Genomic DNA, 15,963 nt, shown 5'->3' with positions numbered 1-15,963 from the left:
ACACCTGCAATCCTGACACTCAAGCAGCAGGAAGATTTCAAGCCCCAAGTTACATGGTAAGACTTTACTACCTTAATAACAAGCATACACAAAGCGTTCCACCATGCAATTATAAATCTCTAACACATACTCCTGCCCTGCTCCAAGCCAATTGCCAGGCAAAAGAGCTCCTGTGTCCCCTGTAAAACATCTGTGTCCTATCATGGGCAGAGCTCATGTCTGGTAGTTCTGGCTACCATGCATTGTACTTACTTCATGGACCCAGCTATCACCTTCCCCAGCCTATGACCTTTCAGACCCACTTGCATTCTGTGTCTGTTCAGAGCTTGCCCTGGATGCCCTGGTCAGATAAAAGGTTTTCCCAGTGGCTGTGCTTCTTCAGTGAGCAGGGGTGGGTTTAGGGTCCTGAGACGAGATGTATCCAGAAATGTCAGAGCTCAGCCTTAGCAGCAATGTGACCTCACAGGACCATCTCCCCTCCCACGCATTGAGATCGTGGTTATTCTTCAGGCTTAACAGGGTAGTGGCTTTGATAATGTATGTTCATTTCCAGATAGCCTTTCTCTATAAATACGACAGCCAGCAGAAGGGAGAAATGTACGTTATGGGGCCTCTATTGTAGGCCAGTGCAGAGTGCAGCATACGTTAGAATGCACACTCCTTGTTGATTTTGCTGGAAGGGGTGTGGTGCTCGCCTGAGGACAGAACTTCTGAAGTTGAGGACTGGCCTCTTCTCAGGGAAGGCCAGAGTCTAAAATAGAACCTGGCTGGCTAAGTTAATGTTTTTAGTTTATTATTAATTTTTTTTTTTTTGAGGCAGAGAGCTTGGGTGTAGATGTGTTGAGATAATCCATTCATTTGTTTAATCTTTTTGACCAATCTCTCTTCTATACTTGCTGGGTGCTAAGCCCCAAACAGGCTTCCTTTAGGAGGCAGGGAGGGTTGGGTATAAAAAGATGTCTGTTGGAGGACCTTTCAGGATGGACTCACGGCCCTAGTAAAAAGAAAGCAACCTGGGAACTTATATCATGTCCTCTCTGCCTCAGTCTCCCCATTGATTGACACCAAGCTCTATTGTGCCTGCCTCTTTCTGGTCCTGGTGTTCCCCCAGGCAGCTGGTTAAGGGGTATCAGCACATTGTACCCCTGCCAGCTGTCACTGTCCGGGACAGAGCGTTTCCTGTGCCCATCACTCCACATGTGTGACACAGCAGGGAGTGTCTTTGGAACTCAAAATCTAGCAGGAATGTTAAAGTCCCCTGCATTTCCTGTGAGAGAGAAGGAAGTACTGAGAGGCAGTCTCACGGGTGGCCTGGGAGGGCCACGGCTGTCTCTCCCAGGAAAGAAATAAAGAAGAAGTCCAAATTAGTCATGTTGTATTACTTCTTTTTATGGTAATGCTCTCAAAGTCTGCAAATGTCAGCATGTTAATTTACTGTCACTCAGTGATATTATTCCATCCTCTCAGATATGTGTTTCTTACATTTTCAGTAGCACACTCCAAGTGTTCTCCATCTCAAAGTTTCTATAGATAGTGTGACTACTTTCGCTCTGACCGTTGCCAAAATGTAGCAATTCATCATTGACTGCGGCCACATATATGTTCTAAGTGGAGCTGGGACTTGGATTTCCTGCTTACAAAGGAGGGGTGGGGAAGAAGGCTGGGTCTTCCCTCCATTCTCCTCCATCACATCTCGTCCTCTTGGCCTGCGCCGTGGTCCCTCCCGAGGAACATGCAGAGATGCATTTTTTAATAGAGAAGATTTCAGCCAATTCGTCACGGCTGGCTTTGTATATGAACTCTGAGCCCTCCCTGTCTCCCGACCCAGCCCACCCCCCAGCTCCCCGCTTCTCCTATGGTGGCAAACTTATTTCAAAAATTCTGATGAGACACTTTGTAAATTTTGTTATTCTGTGAAGATAATAAATCATTATAGCCTTAAACACTTCTCGAGCTTGGAGCCTCAGTCACAAATTATCTTGTCATTCTGACCAAAACATTCTCCAAAAAAGCTTGACAAGTGCTAAAACCCAGAACACGAAACCATGTGTTGTTGTGAAAGCAAGATTCAGAAATGTCAATTAATTAGATTAAGAGGCTACTTTTAGCTTCACTCCTGTTGCCAAATAACCCTTAAAATATGCATAGAAGTGGAAACCTACCTCCGTGTACAGCACTTCTGTGCCGAAAAGAAGACAATGGGTTGGCCTAATGGACGGAATTATTGTATCTGTCAGTCAGCTTGGGTGGATGATCTAGAAGCCTTGCTTTTTCCACAGTGTAGCTTTACGAACTGGGTAAATGCTGCCGTTTATGAGTTCAAATAGTTTCCACCACCCTCTCTGCTTTACCCCTTAGAAATCATGTACTTATCAAATATTCTAGTCAAGCCGTTTTCGGATGTCTCTCCCTAGTAAGATAGGTTTTTAATGTATTTCTCTCTCTCGTGTTTTTTTTTTTAATTTTACATTTGCATTTTTAAGTTCACTTTGTAAAAAAAAAAATTACCGCGGAGAAATTATTTGTGTTTTTTTATCCCCCTGTTTCTTGAAAAATCTTATCTTTAAATAATCTATATCCTCGATTTTATTTATGCCGTAAACCGTTCCTATATTTTAATGGTCTGTTTGCTTTAAAAGGGGTTGTTGGTTTTAATAGCTCAGTTACTATCTTTGTAAACTAAACTCCTTCTGACGAAATTCAAGCAGATCATCTCTGCCTGCCTGTGGAAGGCGCATTCCAACCCCCGAAAAGGAAACTTCAGCCAAATAAACGTTTGACACAAATTAGAATACATAAAATGAATAGTTAACTTGGACAAGACCTGATGGACAGAGCAGTTGGGCTGCGGACATGTGGGTGTTGGGAGAGCTGGCTGCCAGGCAGGCCTTCCAGAAAGAAGAATCCAAATTAAATTAATATCCCGTGACCTCCTTTGTCCATTCCTCTGGGCACGTTGACTGCGGTGCTGGTGTGGATGCCTTGGCTGAGCAGAACTGGGCAGTCTGGGTGGTACTGGAAGGTGCTGGGATATCCTAGAAGAATCTAGAACTCTGGCACCTACATAGCTCAACATCGGATCCTCCAATGCCCGTTTGGCAGGGCCCCGATGGACTCTCACCTCTAGATCCCCGAGATGATTGTAGCCACCTTGATTCTGTTATAATTCATGTGGATTCTGAGGGAAGTTTACAAGTTGTTGCCCTGGAGGAAGGATGTACCTGCTTACACATGGAAATGAAGGGGGAGGGGCCACACAGGAAATGGGGAAGTGGTCCCAGGAGAAAGATGACAATACGTCAAGGGTCTGGAGAAGCCCATCCCACCTGAAATTCCCACGTCCATTCCCTACTTCCCACTGCTACCTGAAGCAGCGACCATGAGAAACCAGGAAACAACAAAGCACAAACCCGTTCCTCTTTTCCAGCCTGGCATGCTGTGCCTTCACTGGTCAGGGCAAACCGTGTAGTGTCATGCTGACTGGGATTTCCTCTGGGGGGGTGGGGGGACTTCTTGCATGAAGCCAGTTCTAATGTGCCGTCCTTTTGTGAGACCAAGAGACTGGAGGCTCTAGTGTTATAGCCAGCGGCCAGCTTCCTGTCTCCCAGCTCTTGTGGATTCCCCAGTCAGTGTGTTCCCCGCCCCTCTCAGCTAGTCTCCCTGTTTCTAGCCAGCAATGAAGCAATTAATGAGCTGTACAAAAGCCCTAAGTTATCTCTGGAACTAGATGGGTAATAAACACATAAATAAGTAAATAATTAAATAACTAAATAAAATAAAATGGATGAGCAAGACATGCAGGCCCTTAGTCTCCTTGGAATAAACAGCCCAGGGTTAGAAGAGACCTAGGAGGGGGAGACAGCAGCCCCAGGCTCAGCTCTGCGGCTGACCGGGAGCGTCATCTTGGGCGAGCCACAACTCCCTGAGACCTCTCCCATTGCAACAACAAGCACACCTTCAATACATCCAGCCAGGACACCAGGTGAAATGTGAGCTTGGGCTTTGTGGCGCTTAACCTTGATTCTCAGTTTTGTGGAGATTAGAATCACCTTGGAGACAAAGCTCTGGGGGATGTCCCTGAGGGAGTCTCTAAGTAGGAGGTAGGAAGACCCACCCTAAACGTGGGTAGAGTCATCCCAGGTGCTGGAGTTCCTGGACTGTACATGAAAGGAGAAAGCCGGCTGAACATGGCATTTATTGTTCTTGCTCCCTGACTCTGAGTGCAGTGTCATCAGTCAGCTCACCTGTCCTCTGCCACGCCTTTGCCCGCTGTGTCGAACGGTGAACCAGAACACACCTTTCTCCTTGAAATTGCTCCGGTCTGGTATTTCGTTGGTGCCACAAGCCACACCAAGCGGACACACACAGCTTAATGCCAGATGGTGGGCAGCACTTACCCCTCCACTGCCATCATTACTGTACGTGTCACAGGCTAAGTGCCAGCAGTTGTGGGAGCCTGCCCCAGCCCTGTGCTAGGTAGGCAGTGCTCAACTAGTGACAGCAATTGGTAGAATCGTCTATGAGTCCCTCTAAGATGGGACCCCTTAGAGCTTTCCCCCATTCCATCCTGCAGATTTCCAGGGTACTGAGTTCCACTGTCTGTCTTGGCTGTCTTCCACACAGGCTTCTCTCCCAGGAGCCCAAGCTGGCCTCACCCTTATACTACTCCTGGAACTTCCTCTTCCTCCTCCTCTTCCTCTTTGTCTCATCTTGGTCATCCTCTTTGTCTTTCCTCATCTTTGTCATCATCAGTGTGTGTGTGTGGGTGTGTGTGTGTGTTGTGTTGTGTGTGTGTTGTGTGTGTGTGTATGTGTGTGGTGTGTTGTGTGTGTGTGGTGTGTTGTGTGTGTGGTGTGTTGTGTGTGTGTATATGTTGTGTGTGTGGTGTGTTGTGTGTGTGTGGTGTGTTGTGTGTGTGTGTTGTGTGTGGTGTGGTGTGTGTGGTGTGTTGTGTGTGTGTTGTGTGTGGTGTGTTGTGTGTGTGTGTTGTGTGTGGTGTGTTGTGTGTGTATGTGTGTGTGTGGTGTGTTGTGTGTGGTGTGTTGTGTGTGTATGTGTGTGTGTTGTGTTGTGTGTGTTGTGTTGTGTGTGTTGTGTTGTGTGGTGTGTTGTATGTGTGTGTTGTGTGTGGTGTGTTGTGTGTGTATGTGTGTGTGGTGTGTTGTGTGGTGTGTGTTGTGTGTGGTGTGTTGTGTGGTGTGGGTGGTGTGTTGTGTGTGTGTTGTGTTGTGTGTGTGTGTTGTGTGTGTGGTGTGTTGTGTGTGGTGTGTTGTGTGGTGTGTGTGTATGTGTGTGTGTTGTGTGTGTGTTGTGTTGTGTGTGTTGTGTTGTGTTGTGTGTGGTGTGTTGTGTGGGGTGTTGTGTGTGTGTGGTGTGTGTGGTGTGTTGTGTGTGTATGTGTGTGTGGTGTGTTGTGTGGTGTGTGTTGTGTGTGGTGTGTTGTGTGGTGTGGGTGGTGTGTTGTGTGTGTGTGTGTGGTGTGTGTGGTGTGTTGTGTGTGTGTGTGGTGTGTTGTGTGTGTGGTGTGTTGTGTGTGGTGTGTTGTGTGGTGTGTGTGTATGTGTGTGTGTGTTGTGTGTGTGGTGTGTTGTGTGTGGTGTGTTGTGTGTGGTGTGTTGTGTGTGTGTATGTGTGTGTGTGTGTGTGTGTGTGTGTGTGTGTGTGTGTAGGCTGGTGATAGAACCCATGGTCACGTGCATGATACATTGAGCTCCAACTCCACAATGATGGCTTGCTTCCAACTGCAAGGAAGTTGGCTTGGCTTTTCATCTTCCCCTGTCACACCCACCCCCACCCCCTTACCTATGCCTTTGGGTCACCGACTTCCTTTTCTCCATCCTACTTCTAGAGTCAATTTCTGGCAGAGTCCAGCCTACAGGACCAACAGGGAACAGAAGAGACAGCGGCCATCCAGAGAGCTAATGTCCAGTCTAAAGTAGGTAACTACCGTGCCATTCCAGCTACCAGCTGTCACATACAGAGGTGGCATCTAGACAGGAAACTGGCCATGGTATGAAACCTCTCAGTTCTCCAAGTCTGGCAATGAGTTAAAGTTGCTTTGTTCAACTGTATGGTCCTGACTAAACACATCCATAGGTCATGGTCAGTCCACAGACCACATTTGCAAGCCCACCAGATGAAAAGTCTCTGCTCAGTTCAGTTGTCAGAGAGACAGAGGTGGAGGGGCCTCTTTCCGGGTACAGCCTTATCAGGTCTTGGAAGTGGTGACAGAGAAGACAGCAGCTGTGCCCCTAGGGTGCTCATTTAGATGCAATTACAGTTAGGGGTGTGTGTGTGTGTGTGTGTGTGTGTGTGTGTGTGTGTGTGTGTGTGTGTGTGTAAGCTCAGCATTAGCCACTATATGGTGGTTTTTGCCCACAGAGGAGACTGTAGCTTATTTATTAAGAGGACTTGTTCTTGGGGTCTGAGATGAGTCTATACTAAGCAGTCTCACTAGAATTCTCCATGCTGACTCCGGGAAAACTGGACATTTAATAGGTATCCACTCACTAAGGAATATGAGAAGTTCCCTGACTGGAGAACCGAGGCCATGCATTGGATGAGGGACCCTTTGTATCAGTCCTTGATCCTTCACTCTAGTGTGTGAACCTGAGCTTGGGCAGAGGAGAAGCCTGCCACGCTGGATCTGGAAGCAGGTGGAGCCTAGCTAAGATCAGAGTCAGCATGATTGGTTTAGGATGAGAACCAGATCTAGCCCTGGCCAAGAAGAATCTTATCCAGGGCTCTAATTCTCGGCATTGTGCCTCCAAGTTCTTTTCCAGTTCAAAGCTGGGGACCAAAGAAGAATACTAGTAATTAGAGAAAATAAATTAAAAGTATATGGCAAACCTCCAAGAGAAAACAGAGAATCAGGGGAGGAAAAAGAGGCCAGGGTGAGAACAATCCCTAGTAACATCTGTAAGTTGTTGTTGTAAGTTCCACCCAACAAAAGTTGTCGTTGCTTGGGCCAGTGGTGCCCGAAGCCCTTTCTTCTTTCAGGACTTCACTTGTATGAAACAAAATTCCCTTTTTGGCTGATAACCCAGGGTTGGCTCACGCATCTTGCTGATTACCTCTAGGCCCCAAGTCTGGAAAGGACCCAGTGTCGGTAGCTTTCAAGTTCTAGAAGACAGCAGAGCGCTTGCTTGTCAATGTATCCTGATATCCATCACTAAAGCCTGTGAATGATTTTGGGAGCCCAAACCCTGGCCCCATAGCCATGGGAAAATATATGACTAGATCTGTATATGAGTTTCTTGGTGTTTTGTTGCTGCGAAAAAATCCATGGGGCAACCTTTTTCTTTTCTTTTTTTTTTTTTTTTCAAATTTTATTAGTCCTTTGAAATTTTCATACACACATTTTGATCATATTCACCTCTCCCTCCCACTCCACCCAGATCCACTCCCTTTACCCACCCAAATAGGTATAGTTCTTTAAAAGGCAAGGGCAATTTGTGATGCACTTGTCTGTATGGGGCCTTCACTGGAAGGCAGTCACGTCATGAGGAGCTGCATACCTAAAGAAAACTGACCCCCCTCTCCCCGGAGCTCTCAATTGCTAGGAGGTCCTCAGCTAGGGGTGGGGACTTCATGTCCACCTCTACTCTCCATGATGGGGATTTTGTCTGCCCTGAGCCTTCTCAGGTCTTATACAATGGCTGTGCATTCCTACATGCAACTGACCTGCTGTGTCCAGCAGAGCCCATTTCCTTGTGCTTCTCCATAATCGCTGGCTCTTATTTATATCCTTTCCATGCCCCGAGACACAAACAAGTTTAAAGGCAGGAAGTTTAATTTTGCTCATGTTTTCAGCAGTTTTAGTACGAGACTAGCTGGATCAATTGTTTGGGTCTGCCATAAACATCATGTCAACCTGTTATGGTTTGACCCTCAGATGTCCCCTCCAGGGTTGTTCCCTGGTAAGGTACCATTTTGACAGACAGGAGAATCCCGAGGAAGTGGGATCTGGCCTGGGTCATGAGGAATGGGACTTTGATGGGTAAAGCCCATCCATCCCTCTGTTCTGACCGTTCTCTCTCCTCAGCACCTTCCAACACCACCACCATGTGAACAGCTGTCACCTTGAGTTCCCATTCCCAAGATGGAGCCACTTATCTCTGCCTTCCATACTTTGACAGACTGAGCACCTGAAACCGTGAGCTAAGAAATAAAACTCTTTCCTATTGAAAAGTCCTTCTGTTTCGTAGTTTGTCCCCTCAACACAAGAGTAAGTTGAGTACAGAGTTGGAACCCTATGTGGTTCCAGAGGGGTGGCTGCTCACCTCACAGTGGCCAGATGCAAAGAAGAGAGACAGGAAGGGGCCAAGACAAGATATGGCTTCCAAGGACACACCCTCAGTGGCCTGTTTCCCCCAAGTAGCCCCTGCTTTCATGCCGTCACACTATCTAAGCACTGATTGCGTCAGAGCTTTCAGGATCCAATGACTTCACAATGATTGGGTCTTCCCGTTGGAGTCCTCAACACATGCCCCTTTTGCGGGACACTTCATATCATAAAATCATATACACCCCTGGGTTCAGTCCTCAGCTCCAAAAAAAAAAAAAAAAAAAAAAAAAAAAAAAAAAAAAAAACCATACACACAATTTCCTGATAAACTTATCCCAAATCTCTGTTTTGAAAAGATGAGGACTCTGTGGTATTAAAATTCTAGGAAACAAAACAAAACAAACAAACAAAAAACCAAAACCCTTGTGGTCTAGGAGTGCTGGCATATACATGTAATCCCAGCACTTGGGCGCTGAGGCAGGAGGATTATGGATTCTAGGTCAGTGTGGACTACCTATAAAACAAAGCAAAACCAATCAGGTATGTGATACCTGGGCCAAATAAAAGAGCTAATAGCCTTCACTAAAAGAACCACAGTAACATCTTACGGAGAATCCACAAGGTGATCCTTGAAATGTGACAGGCTGTGACCACTGGTTCCACCATCTCTAAGCACAGCCAGGCAGAAGACTGAGCGAGCCAGCCGGCATGTTGTTCTGACCAAGGAGAGGGTGAGTCCTCCAATGCCTGCTCTGACTAAAGTCTCTGATCTTACCCATCCTTCATAATTTAGCTCAGGGCCTTTCCCACTCAAAGGGCTCCCAATCGTGGCTTGACCTTCGTCACTTTTGTTTCCTGCTCAGTTTGCTCCTACTATATGCTGTTGATTATTATAAGAGAAAGCCTTCTTATTTAGACAAAAAATGGGGAACTGCTGAGGTTCAGTCTGTTGCTATGTGTTATGATGCTGCACACTGGCCCTGGTCGCCTTAGGGATGAAAGAATCCTGACATACACCAAGTGATGCTGTGTAACCTTGCTCCTTAATTTAAAACTATTGGGTGACTAAAGTTGCCGACAGCCTATAGCTGAGCAGAAGAAAGGCAGCTGAGGCTTCAGTTTCTGGGTTTGGGGTCTGAGGAACACTATAAGGGGAGAAGAAGATATAGAAAGAGAAGACACCATGGGGTAGATGAGTCATGAAATCATGGCCATGAGGGCTGGGCAATTGGAGTTACGAGTGACCCAGATAGAATGTGGTAAGTTACAACTTGGGGTTATTGATAGGGAGGTAGATAAATAGCTTAGAAGGTAGCCATCTGCCCAGTTATAGTGTTTTAAAGGCTTATCGTGAATATAAAGGTTTTGTGTCTTTTATCTGGGACCTGAATTATCTAAGACAGGGTAGAAATCCCCAGTTGAGAATTTAAATATGTTACAACAGTTGTTTGCTCAGGACTTGGTCTCTACTCTCCACTCTCTAGCTGACTTCGTGCCCATTTGAGACTGGGGCCATCTTAGTTCATTTTCTTTCTGGTTCTGGGTGCCAATCCTTGGTGAGAATGCCCTCAGTATGACAAGAGGGCTCAGCACCATCCTGGGATGTAGACCTCACATTGTCGCCGATGCCTTGGGCATAGGAATGCAGGATCCTGAAGTTCCTTCTTAGAGAATTCAAAGGTCTATGCTCCTCCATTTTACCCTAGAGTCTTTCCCAGAATTCCTTCTACACCTGACCTATGCTACATTCCCTACCCGCCCAGCTCTTGGCTAGTACTGTTCCTCTTAGAGAATGAAGGAACCTCTTTACCAGCTTTCCAAAGTTCCAATTGTTTTTGCTCCGGGACCTTGTGGTGATGACAGGATTGAGCGAATCGGGGAAGCCAAGATTCCAGAGAAGTTTTGTCAAGTGCAGAGCTTGAGCGGGTGAGCACTGGCCATATCTGAGAAGACCATAAGGAAAAGAGAAAGAGGTAGGGCATGTGTGTGTGGGGGGAGGGAGATTTTGTTGTGTTAATCTCCCTCTCTCTGACTCAGTCCCACGGACCCCCATCCCTCAGGCTTGGGACAGTCCATGGATGCGCTACTCCCTGAAATGAAGAGTCTTGGGTACCAGGTTGCCTGGGAAGAAGCTAGAACCCCATGATAACCAAAGGCTATCCTCTTATGGAAACAGAGAGGCCAAAAATCAAGTCTCTTCCAGAAAAGAGGCTCAGCCACACATGTCTGTCATCCCAGCACCTTGGAAGTTTAAAGAGAAGGTTCCAGGCCAACCTGGAGTACATATGAGTTCAAGGCTAATTTGGGCTATAGAGAAATATCCTCTCACAACAACAACAACAACAACAACAACAACAACAACAACAACAACAACAACAACAGAGAAATCCTTTAAAGGTGGGGATTCGAAGGTTGGATTTATCTTGGGTGTTATATTTCCAATGCTCTTACAAGCAGAAGCCTAGCTGTCCTTCTTGTAGGACTCAGCAGAGAGCAGAGTCTGGCCCAGTCCTTTTCACTGGGGCCTCCAGAACCAATGATCCCCCATGGGATTCAGAACCTGGAATCTTATCCCAGGATAGCTGGGAAGACCCAGAAACAAACTGAGTGAACAACAGGGAGGGGAGGAAGAGAAAAGGCAAGAGGAGAGTAGGAGGAAAAGCTTAGGACCCGATGACGCAATACTCAAGGCTCCAGACAGATTGGAATGTAAGGGAGGGCTTTGTTTTTTGGGGGGTACAGATTAAAAGTCCTCCTTCTCCTCTTCACTGGGAACTCTAGACATAGACTCTCCAGGGAAGATGAGCTCTCACATCCAGCCATTGCCCTCTGCAATTCCGACCATGTGACAACATAACCACAAGAGCAGAACCCAGTTGGACAGACCCAGGCCCGACCCGAGACAAGATAGCACAAACTTGTGCCACCTCTGGCCATCTCAGCCATGACCAGCATCAGCTCTGCCCAGTTCTGTGGGCACTGCAAGAGAGAACCTCCTTTCTCCTTCAGCAGCCTCATCTACTTCTCTTTGAGGGTTGTCACGGCAGCCCTTCAAACTCATTTGACTGGGTTGGAGCGCATCACACTGTCACCGGCTCAGTTTTCATTAGACGCCTGCTTCTCAGTTAGCCTAGCCAAGCAGAAGAATTCAAACACATGCACAAATTAAATCGACATCCAAACTCCACCAATATACAAAGCAATTTAAATGATATTCATTAGAGCGATGACAAGCCCTGATGAGGCTTTCAGGAACCGGGTCCTTCAGCTTCTGCCGACTCGGTTTCACGGTCACTGAGGCGGAACTCCAGCGACTGTACCTCCATTTTTTTTTTTTACACTAAGAAATGGCTCCTTCCTGACACACCTATCTCGTTCTCCCTCTGTTCCTCTCTGGCTCTCTTGACCCAAGCTCCACCAGCACCAGCTGTGGACATAGGTAGACGTGCGACTGGAACAGTCACAAAGACAAGACGCAGCCATTAGGACTTCTTTTTTCTCCGTAAATGCTCCAATTAAACCAGATTTCAGCGTCTCATAATTTCATTTCAGTTGGCCTGGGAGATCTCTAATTCACAGTTATGATGGTCATAAATGTGTCCCAGGAATCTTGCTATAGGGGGAAAAAATGGGAAGTAAAGTGTTGAAATGCAGTAATTTTTAAAAGCATGGCCCCCCAAATTTAAAAGCGCACCTTTAAAAAAAATTTTTTTTTTTTTGTTCATTGTTTGTGTGCTCCAGGGGCTGGAACCCAGGATGCTGTGCTTGCTATGCAAAGGCTCCATCACTGAGCTGCATTCCAGGCCATGTTTCAGTTTTGAAAAAGAGAGTAGACTAGCCAGCCATTCTACTGCGGTCCAGGGCTGCCAAGGGAGGATGCCAGAGTCTGGTGAGCCCTGCAGAGAGGGGAGGGTTCCCAGGCATGGGTCTCCAGCTCTCATATAGACTGCTATATTCATCACCAGCTAAGTAAGGCCAGGACACGGCCATGGTCAGCCCATTATGTCCTTAGGCTTTGGAATTTGCAGGCTAACTTTTATACTTAGCAGGGGGATGGGCAAAGACTGCAGACGTCAATGCCTGGCACTTCTGTTTATAATTTTATGCTCAGGGTTAATTGTGTGTGTCCTTGGCTTTGGTGGGTAATATTAGCATGTGAGAATTCGACCCGCATCCATAGTGGCAAAAGAAAGAGTCTTCGAGATACTCAGGGACTGGACGTATACTTTTGTCACTCATAAGCAAGAGGTCTGGATTTAGAAAACCACCTTGACAACAGTGTAGATGGCACCGTCCCATGGTTCAAGATCTGTGATATCCAAATGGCTGGTACACTGTAAGAACTCACTCTTGTCATTTTATTTCGTTTATACTTGAATACTCACCCTATGACTAGTATCTGCCGTCTAGTGACATTGACACTTAGATGGTAAATGTCAGTGGGGCCTAACTCCACTGAGTTAAGTGTGGATCTTGTAGAGGGGCCACCCTATTGGCCATCATGAGTGATTTATTACTATATTTGTTCATGGCATTATACAAAGTTTGTAGAGAGGTAGTTCCTTTGATCTACTGTTACATTTCGATTTTGAAAGCACTTGGATCCTTGGAGTAGAGGTGGGGCATGGATCCCCAAATTCCTAGCCTCGGGGAACGGTTTTAACTGAAGCCTCCCCTGAGATCCAGTGCTGTCACTAGGCTGAGTCAGCCTTGGGCTGTCTGGGACTGACTCAACCATCATGAACTGTCAGGCAGTTAACCAACAATTTGGCACATCCATTGTCTTGGCAAGGTGGAGAACATAGTCTCCAAATACAGAGTACTTTGGGATGGATGCCTTTGTAACTCAGAGCCTGTTCATACGGTTTTCTTGCTCTAAGTCTTTGGAGGGGGTGTGCCGGGGGTGTGTCCTATTGAATCCATAGGGATAGAAAAATGGAATGTAGGAAGGCAAGAAGTTCCCTCTGTGGGCTTGGGGAACTCAACATAGCGATAGGGAGATTAGCAACCCTTTGCAAACAAAACCAGCATTTAATCACTGCTCTGCCCTGACTCAGCCCTGGACATGGGGAGGTGAGTATTTTCCAGAGAGGGATGGGGCAGCTGCTGTCTGTCCCCCCACCCCCACCCCTAGTGAATGAAAACTAGCCATGCCATATTTTGCCTGGCAAAGGCCGGGACTGCATGGCATTCTGAGCATCTCTTTGGTGTTTCCTCAGATCTGCTGGTCGCCTCAAGGTATCCAGCGATGCACACGCTCCAAAGAAGCGTGTACTTCCAGGTTGCCTTTGCCAAAGATTACGTGTACTTCCTAATCAATCCCTAGGGAGAAAGGAGCTTAGTGTTTCTATTACCAGAAGAATACCTCTTCGGTGCAGTGAAAATGGTCATTTCTCCATTAGCTGAAAGGATAATGGCTATTATTTTAAACTTAAAGTATTTATTATTAAAGAGTGGTGTTGGGGTTCGCTGTTTTTATTTTTATGATTGCTTCCTATAACACTGTTGTTTCTGCTCTACATTGTCAGCAGAATAAAGCATCATTATGGTGTTCCTGTGTGTCTGAATTGTACAAAGTGATGAACTCTTAAAAAATAAAATCATCTCTTATTATTATTATTATTATTATTATTATTATTTTGTATTAGATAACTGGGAGTTTCTGGAACACTCAGTCTGCGGAGGGTAATCTTGTTTTCCTTCCACACCTACGTCTTCTGTCTTCACAAAGGCTCCATCAACATGGAGCTGACCAGCTAAGGGGCCTTCTTAACTTCTATATATCTTGTCACACGTTGTAGACCTACAGAGGCTAGGGGCAGTAAAGCCTACCAGTGATCCAGCTCTGAGAGGGAATCCTCTCTGGGATGCAAGGCTCTGGCCTGACCTCCCTGCAGGCTGGCCTCCTTCTGAATTCAGGGTACCCTGGGGAGAAGCGCTGTTCTGTGGAGGGATACATAGAACAGAATGAAAATTGAATGGAGATACCAGAGAGGCGAGGTGCTCACCATCAACCCTCTTAAACTTTCGTGTAAGATTTTTGTTTAATTATAGAATTCTTGCTGCCTCAAACCTAAAAGATACATCCTTGATATTTTTGCTAAAATGTTGACTGCGGCGAATAGCTAAGATGTGGCATATTGATTTCTTGTTGTGAATTGAGCTGTTCAAGCTCCATTTAAGATTTTCATCTTGCATGTAGCCCTGAGCACATCATAGCACCATAAATTAGTTAAATTGCACATTTATCACAAATGTTATTTTAAGATACTGCATAAATGTGATGGCTGGAAGATATACCATAGGACTCCACGGAGACTGAGCTTGGGCGGGTGAGGTCAGGGTCACCTGCGCACCTGGGATTAAAGCCCCCTCCCTCTGTGAATCCACCGTCCTTCATTTGCAGGCCTCCTTGGATACCAATACCACCATTTACTCTCCTCTTCCGTTCACATCCGCCACACTGATGACCGTATGGTCAACAGTAGACCTGGTTTTTCCCTTTGGATGGTCCTCCTTGACTTGGGGCCATAATGGGCTGTTATCTGAAAGTCGTCTTGCATGTTGCCTACCCTGTTGCCAGGTGAAGGTATGGTGGTTTGGGGAAAAGTGGCCCACCTCCCAATGCTAAGAAGACTCTCTTTTTACAAAGAGGTTTGCATTCAATAGCTTTCCTTATTAATACTTCCTTAGGAGTAGAAGTAATTTAGGGTTTCCGTTAGTACCAGCAGGCTGAGTTGCAAGGCACAACTGAGTGTGTAACTCACTATCCACCTTGGCTATCCATCTCCATGGCTCCCCTCAAGTTGAACAGCCCTGATAATAATCCTGGGGGGAGGGTGAGGAGGATTTCTCAGAGTGTTGGGTCCTTCTCAACTGTGAAGAGGGGGGCTCCACCATCACTCACACAAATCCCCTCTCCCTTCAAGCCACATGGGCCCTGGTGGTGACGAGAGTGTTGTCAGTTTAATCTGTTAGATGCAGGACTTTGGATTCTAATAAACCAATGCTATATTTAACCTGTGAAAAATTCAAGAGTGGAAATCTGGGCTTCGGGATGCAAAGATGCAGAAGGCACAGCGGGGAGGGGGGAGTGGTCTCTGTCTCCTGAGCCAGGTTCTAGGATGGTAGCAGGTATCCCAATAGATTATACGTGGCCCTCAGCTTCCACCAGGTAAAGGACCTTAAGGGAAAAAGACATGGGCTGGCCATGCTGGAGGCAGAGAGAGAATGGGGCAGACTTTGGACCCAGAGGCCAACAATTCTTCTGAACCTGTGCCTTACCTGTGTGTCCAAGTCATAAGGCTGGAGTAGATCCCCTGTGTCACTGCCTGACAGACACCCATTTTAAACTCCAGCAGAGTGCTTTCCAAAACCAGGGAGAGAGAGAGAGAGAGAGAGAGAGAGAGAGAGAGAGAGAGAGAGAGAGAGAGAGAGATTGCTGAGAAAACAGAGTAGATGGCACATTTGGACTTGTCTTGACAAAAAGGGGTGGGGAGAGGGAAAAACCCGTAGGCGTGTTGCAGAACATTTTTGAAAGGGCTTAATTTAAATTTTTAATAAAAGAGTATCTTTTCTTCCTTCAAGTTGAGGTGTTCTATGTATTGCACGGGTGTATCACATCTCTCATTTGTATAATTCTAGGTTAGGAGCTCCGATTCTGCCTAACTGCAAGA

This window comes from Rattus norvegicus, chromosome 1 (genome assembly GCF_036323735.1).
Source record: "Rattus norvegicus strain BN/NHsdMcwi chromosome 1, GRCr8, whole genome shotgun sequence".
NCBI lineage: Eukaryota > Metazoa > Chordata > Mammalia > Rodentia > Muridae > Rattus > Rattus norvegicus.
This window is presented reverse-complemented; position numbering follows the sequence as displayed.